This window comes from Nycticebus coucang, chromosome 24 (genome assembly GCF_027406575.1).
Source record: "Nycticebus coucang isolate mNycCou1 chromosome 24, mNycCou1.pri, whole genome shotgun sequence".
NCBI classification, from domain to species: Eukaryota; Metazoa; Chordata; class Mammalia; order Primates; family Lorisidae; genus Nycticebus; species Nycticebus coucang.
The window spans coordinates 19,206,436-19,213,295 of record NC_069803.1 but is presented as its reverse complement, the minus strand read 5'-3'; the positions used below and the strand labels follow the sequence as shown (position 1 = coordinate 19,213,295).

Genomic DNA, 6,860 nt, shown 5'->3' with positions numbered 1-6,860 from the left:
ACAAAATTTAAACAAGTGATTTGTCCAAGGTATTTGAAAAAAGAGAAAAAGGCCTGGTTTTATTTCAATATTTAAAAAACCAGTTTATTTCCTAACCTTTCAAAGATTAAGTTTGAAGGTATGACTCAATTGTAGAACAGAATGAGTGAGAAAAAGAGAGACCATCTTAGAGCTACTTTAAATAGCTTTTGATAATTCTTCTGATGTCACCTTTATTATCTGGAACTTCACCAAATTACTGAATTTAAGATACTTCTAATGAACTGAGAAATGGAGGGGTAGAGAAAATATGTATCGAATACAGTATAAATTTTACCATGATTATGCATATCAAAGATGCTAACTTTAAAATGGTACCCAAAAAATACAGAAAAGAAAGTCAAATTTATTTATTTATTTATTTATTGCAGTTTTTGGCTGGGGCTGGGTTTAAACCCACCACCTCCAGTATATGGGGCCAGCGCCTTTGAGCCACAGGCACCGCCCAAGAAAGTCAAATTTATTTAATGAAAAACTAGAATAAAAATTAGCAAATACACACACAGGAAAAAAAAAAAACAGTGGGATGGGGAAAGGGGAAAGCAGAGAAAAACGCAGGAGGTGGGGTGGGAGAAGGGAAGAGTGGAGAGAAGGAAGGAGGAAGTGGTGTGGGGTCTCGGTGTGTGACACACCTTTTGGGGGCAAGATACAATTGTAAGAGGGACTTTAGCTAACAAATGCAATCAGTGTAACCTGGTTTCTTGTACCCTCAATGAATCCCCAACAATGAAAAAAAAAAAAAAAGCAGCACTATATAATGACTCACAAGGGGGAAAAGCAGTGGTTCAAGTCCATGAAAGATGGCTGGTCAGTTCAAGAGAAGAAAACGCACGCACACACATGCTCACACACACAAGCGCACACGTTTGCTCATACACACAAGCACACACATACAAAAACCAGTATTTACAATCAATCTATAATAAAGACAAAACTCAGAGTTATTTTACAATGCTGCCTTTCTTAACACAAAAGATGCCCATCTTGGGGGTGTGTGTGTGTGTGTGTGTGTATATATATATTTAGTGGTTTACTATTGACTTACTTTAAAATATATTAGTGTTACTAATATATATGCAACTGCTTTCTGTTTTTACAGCCTTTCTTTTATTTATCTTCATGTATCTACCGTCTACCTACCGAAAGAGTTTCAGGCTGGCAGGCAGATGGCTGCCTTATTTTCTGTGAAATTGAAAGCGATAGTTCTAAACACTGGCCAGAAAATGTCTGATTGCCATTTCCACACATGGGAATAGTGACGTTGATGCCTAAATTGCCATTTTCTGCAAAAGCTGTGCAGTACTGGTGTCAAAGACGAGGCAGTCACTCTTCATCCTGGCTAGTGCAGTTCCCTCCTGAACAGACCGAGGAGTTGCTTCCCAAGTCAGTCGCTGTCTATGCCCATTTAGCTCAAGGCGGTAAGCAACATTTTCAGCTTGCTTGTGTGTTCCTATCAGCTGTACAATTGTGAAGAACTGCTGGTGACCATAGTATTTTTCCTGTTTCTCCAAGACTAACATGAAGTAAAAGCCCAAACAGGACAGCACCATCACCCAGTAAGCAGCATCAGGAAGATTCATGTGTGTAGCAAGGAAAAGTATGTCCTCCCTTTGCAGGGCGGTGATGGACTTGTGCTTGTACATCAGATGGGGCAGGACAGCCTCCAGAGAGCCTTTCCATTCACAGGAAGCACCCAGGCATGGACAGGAATAAGGCCTGAACTCACAGAGTCTTGGTGGTCTGCTTTCTTCTTTATGTGTGGCAGAGTTATTTCACATCCAGAAGGAAAAAGAGAAAAGTTCTGAATTGGCCACTTTCTCCATACCCACATTGCAAATGGATCCCAGTGGACCCTGGCAAGTTGGACAACAGGCGAGCTTTGGGTGACAGTTGTTACAAACAAGATGGCCACTCTGGCACTGGAGGATGGGTGGTAATTCATAGTCAGAGCAGAGCGGACTCAGAAAGACTTGCCAAGTCACTGATGGGGGCAGTTGTGCCAGTCAGGGCAGGCACCCTCTGGGATGGTGGGCACTTTGCAGTACCAGTAGGTAATGCTGTGGCAGTCTGATGGCTCATTTCTTATAAACTAGTCGATTCTTTCAAACTGCAGGGGTGCCTAGGACAGAGCGTTCTCAGAAGACACCTGCTAACAGGTCTTGGTCTCTGCCTCTGAGACTTGCTCCTACCTCTCCTGGTGGTTTGTGCCTGTCAAAACTAACTACAACATCTGAGTTTTCTTATTGTCTTTATTGCGTGATTTGTTATATACTCCAAAGAATACAGGACATATATGTAAACTATCAAGTACATAATGAAAGAAACACTCAATAACCCACAATCAAACCTAAAAAATAAAGTGAATCAGTAAGTATTAGGACACCCATGCTTTTCTCCGAACTCATTCCTATTTTTTTTTTTTTTTTTTTGCAGTTTTTGGCCAGGGCTGGGTTTGAACCTGCCACCTCCAGTATATGGGGCCCGTGCCCTACTTCTTTGAGCCACAGGCGCGACCCTGAACTCATTCCTGTTCTTTGCAGGCATATCCTGAATTCAGTGATCATTCTTTCATTTTCTTCATATAACTATGGACCCCTAAACAACATTATGTTTTATTCTGCTTTTTTTTTTTTTGAAGCTTTATGTAAATAGTATCAGGCTGAATATATTCTGGCTTAACTTTTTTCATTCAATATCTTTGTAAGATTCATCCATGTTGGTGGGTGTAAACACAAAATCTATTAAGACTTGCAGAATGTAAAATTAATTTTGGAATACTTCTAAAAGAATATAGCCTTCTAAAAGAATATAGAATTCTTCTAAAAGAATATGATTTTTTTTTTTTTTTGAGACAGAGTCTCATTTTGTCGCCTTTAGTAGAGTGCCGTGGCATCACAGTTCACAGCAACCTCAAATTCTTGGGCTTAAGTGATTCTCTTGCCCCAGCCTCCCAAGTAGCTGGGACTATAGGCGCCTGCCACAATGCCCAGCTATTTTTTTTGTTGTTGCAGTTGTCATTGTTGTTTAGCAAGTGTGGGCCGGGTTTGAACCTGCCAGCCTCTGTGAGTGTGGCCGGTGCCCTAGCTACAGGTGCCGAGCCAGAATATAGCAGATTTTAACTTGGATTGTGGGTAACCTGATGGAAGAAGAGATTGGTCATGCCAAACAAAATACTAGCTGGAGACCTTTGTCCTAATTCTTACACATGTCGGTTAAACTTAAGCACTTTATTTCTCTGCATTAATCTAGCCCAGAGTTTCTTAACACTGGTACTATTTGACCTTTTGGGCTGGACAGTTCTTGCTGTGAGGGCTCTTCTATGAATTTCAAGATATTTAATAACATCTCTGGCCTCTATCCACTGAATGCCTGCAGCATCCCCCACCCAGTAGTAAAAAGCAAAAGTATCTCCTGATATTGACTGCCAAGCATGGCCTGAAGTTGGGGAAGTGGAAAGGATTTTTCTTTTTTCTTTTTTTTTAATTTTTTTTTTTTGCAGTTTTTGGCCAAGGCTGGGCTTGAACCCGCCACCTCTGGCATATGGGGCCAGCGCCCTACCCCTTTGAGCCACAGGCGCCACCCAGGGATTTTTCTTTTTTTTTAGGAGACAGAGTTTCACTTTATAACCCTCCGTAGAGTGCTGTGCTGCCACAGCTCACAGCAACCTCCAACTTCTGGGCTTAGGCGATTCTTTTGCGTCGGCCTCCCTAGTAGGTGGGACTACAGGGGCCCACCACAACACCCGGCTATTTTTGTTGCAGTTTGGCTGGGGCTGGGTTCGAACCCACCACCCTTGGTATATGGGCCGGTGCCCTACCCACGGAGCCACACACGCTGCCCAGGATTTTTCTTATGTACCTTTTTTTCTCAACAGCCTGAAGTTAACATATATAATTAAATCAATTAGATATTATATAATTATATCAACTAATTATCTCAAATGCGCATGCATAAGTAATGTTTCACGGCTCCTCTTACCGTGCTCTGTTTTCTCTTTATCTAATAACCATGACATCTCTCATTACTGCCTTGTTTGGACTCCTCATTATTAGATTTCAAAATACCTAATTACTGCTGTCAACATACGATATTAATGTTTACACCGGTCTGAACCAATTTATGTCCTTTTCTTTTGGGAATCATTTATTCAATAAATGTAACCCTTGAGATTCCGATAATGGCACCTCCTTTACATTTCATCGAGTCTTTATGTGGCTTTACTTCTATAGAGTTGTTATCGCTATACCCTTCTGCCTTTCTTTTCCCTGTATGTATTCTTGAGGGGTTTATGCTTTTACCCCCTACTCTCCATTCATTGCAAATCTGGTTAGAGCACAATAGTGTACTCATGTGTAAAAATGCTTCCTTCCCCGGGCATACCAAATTGAAGGTGTTTAAACAAGGGTATTAGTAACAAGAAAAAAAACTACAGTGAAAATAATCTGTATTTTTTCATAGCCTTCCCCCATCACTACAGCAGAAATGTGTTAACTATAACCAGAATGTAAATTGTTAATTAAGTAGAGAAATCAAGTAATTCGATGGGAGAGTTCAAAAATTATGGAAATACAAGTTGATATAGATTTTGTTTTCTAATTCATTGAAAAATGTTATAAAGACATGGAAATTAAACCTCAGCTGTCACTTTTTTTTTTTGGAGACAGAGTCTCACTTTGTCACCCTTGGTAGAGTTCCATGGTGTCATAGCTCAGAGCAACCTCAAACTCTTGGGCTCAAGAGATCCTCTTGCCTCAGTCTCCCAAGTAGCTAGGGCTACAGGCACCCATGACATTGCCTGGTTATTTTTGTTTATTTATTTTTTCTTTACAGATGGGGGTCTCACGCTTGCTCAGGCTGGTCTTGAACTCTTGAGGTCAGGCTATCCATCCACCTGAGCCTCCCAGATTGCTGGGATTACAGGCATGAGCCACCTCACCCAGCCCTCAGCTGTTACTTTAAAAACCCTGTTATAGAAAACAAAATTATTTGAAATAAGAACTCACAATTGCCATGGTTATAAGGGAGTCATCGGAAGTGGCTTTATAAAAGATGAACTCTGGGTCAGACAGGTGTCTTTATTCACAGAAGTAAGCAGAGCTGTAGGTGACAACTAGATTTGGTATATGCCTGTGGGCCAACAGAGGAATATGGGGCGTGGCCGGACTTACAACGATCCACATTAAGGTCCCTACATTATGTAGAGGAGCTATAAGCTGTATATGTTGTAATTGTTTCTATTTTACCATAAAAAGGCTTCCACACAACCTTTCTTCTTCCCTAAGAATGATTCTAGGAGGCCAGGTACAGTGTCTCACTCCTGTTATTCCAGCATTCTTGGAGGCCAAGTTGGGCAGATCACCTGAACTCACAAGTTCAAGACTAACCTGAGCCAGAGTGAGACCTCATTTCTAAAAAAAATAAAAAATAGCTGGGCGCTGTGCCAGGCGCCTGTAGTCCCAGCTACTCAGGAGGCTGAGGCAAGAGAATAGCTTAAGCCCAAGAGTTGGAGGTTGCTGTGAGCTATGATGCCACAGTACTCTACCCAGGGTGACAAAACAAGACTGTCTCAAAAAAAAAAAAAAAAGCTATTTTTTGGTATATATTTTCAACAAAAGTTGGGGTTTGGTGGTGCCTATGGCTCAAAGGAGTAGGGCCCTGGCCCCATATGCCAGAGGTGGAGGGTTCAAACTCAGCCCTAGCCAAAAACTGCAAAAAAAAAAAGTTGGGGTTTTTTGTTTGCTTGTTTGTTTTTTGAAATAGAGTCTCACTATGTCACCCTTGGTAGAGTGCTGTGATGTCACAGTTCCCAGCAACTTCAAACTCTTGGGTTTAAGCGATTCTCTTGCCTCAGCCTCCCAGTAGCTGGGACTACAGGTGCCCAACACAACACCCGGCTATTTTGAGAGGCAAGGTCTCGCTCTTGCTCAGTCTGGTCTCGAACCCAGAGCTCAGGCAATCCACCAGTCTTGGCCTCCCAGAGTGCTAGGATTGCAGGCATGAGCCATCGTACCCGGCCTGTGTTTTCTTTTATACAGACTAGATGTGGCATGCATTTTCTCTGTGAAGGATTGTCACAGTCAGCAATACCAGAAACCAAAGGTAAAATTTCAGACATTCTTAAAAAGATTAAAATTAGCATAGTTCCCACTCCTCACCATTTGCCTGGGTGGAAAGAGGAAAACTGGTAGGAGATCAAAAGAACTTAATGCTTTCCTCTGCATCTCTGAAAAGGAAGGGAAGCAAGGAACAGCAGCAATCCGTGTGGATCGATGACTGAGGTCTCAGGAACTACACAACAACGTCTGGTCTGAGTCGCACCATGCCTACCCCACCCCCACCCCAAACCCTGGAAATCATCTATAATCCCTGGGCTGGAGAGAGACTCTATATCATCTGATACGATGCTGAAATGAATGAAGAATTAGGTTTCTGCAGCCCATAGAAATTCAATTAGAAAACAGACTTGCGTTTACCTTTCACGTGTACTTTTGTCATAAGAAACATACCATCTTTACTTGCGGAGTTCAAATATCAGCTCCATGAATATTCCTGAGCCCTCAAAGTCGCTGGGGAAACTGTCTCCATCACATATGCAGTAGGAAACGTGAGCTCGCTCAATGGAAAGGCCTCTTTTGTCTTTCCAAAATAGAGGCTATAAGCCCTCTCTGCACAGTGGATTTTCACTGAAGATTTAGCATTAGCTGTGGAAGAACGGGGAAGAGGAAGAGGAATTTATACTGCAACAAATATCTTAAAACTGACTATGCAACACCCCTGCTCTTTACAGATCCTTGGCTGTAGCACAGCTGGCTGCCTCTTGC

General features: G+C 42.0%; 1 pseudogene; it reads right to left on the bottom strand.

Annotated features, from left to right (window-relative positions):
- Positions 1-1,021: 1,021 nt before the first annotated feature.
- On the bottom strand, positions 1,022-4,242 carry LOC128576372 (E3 ubiquitin-protein ligase SIAH1-like; annotated as a pseudogene).
- Between the last annotated feature and the right edge of the window lie 2,618 nt (positions 4,243-6,860).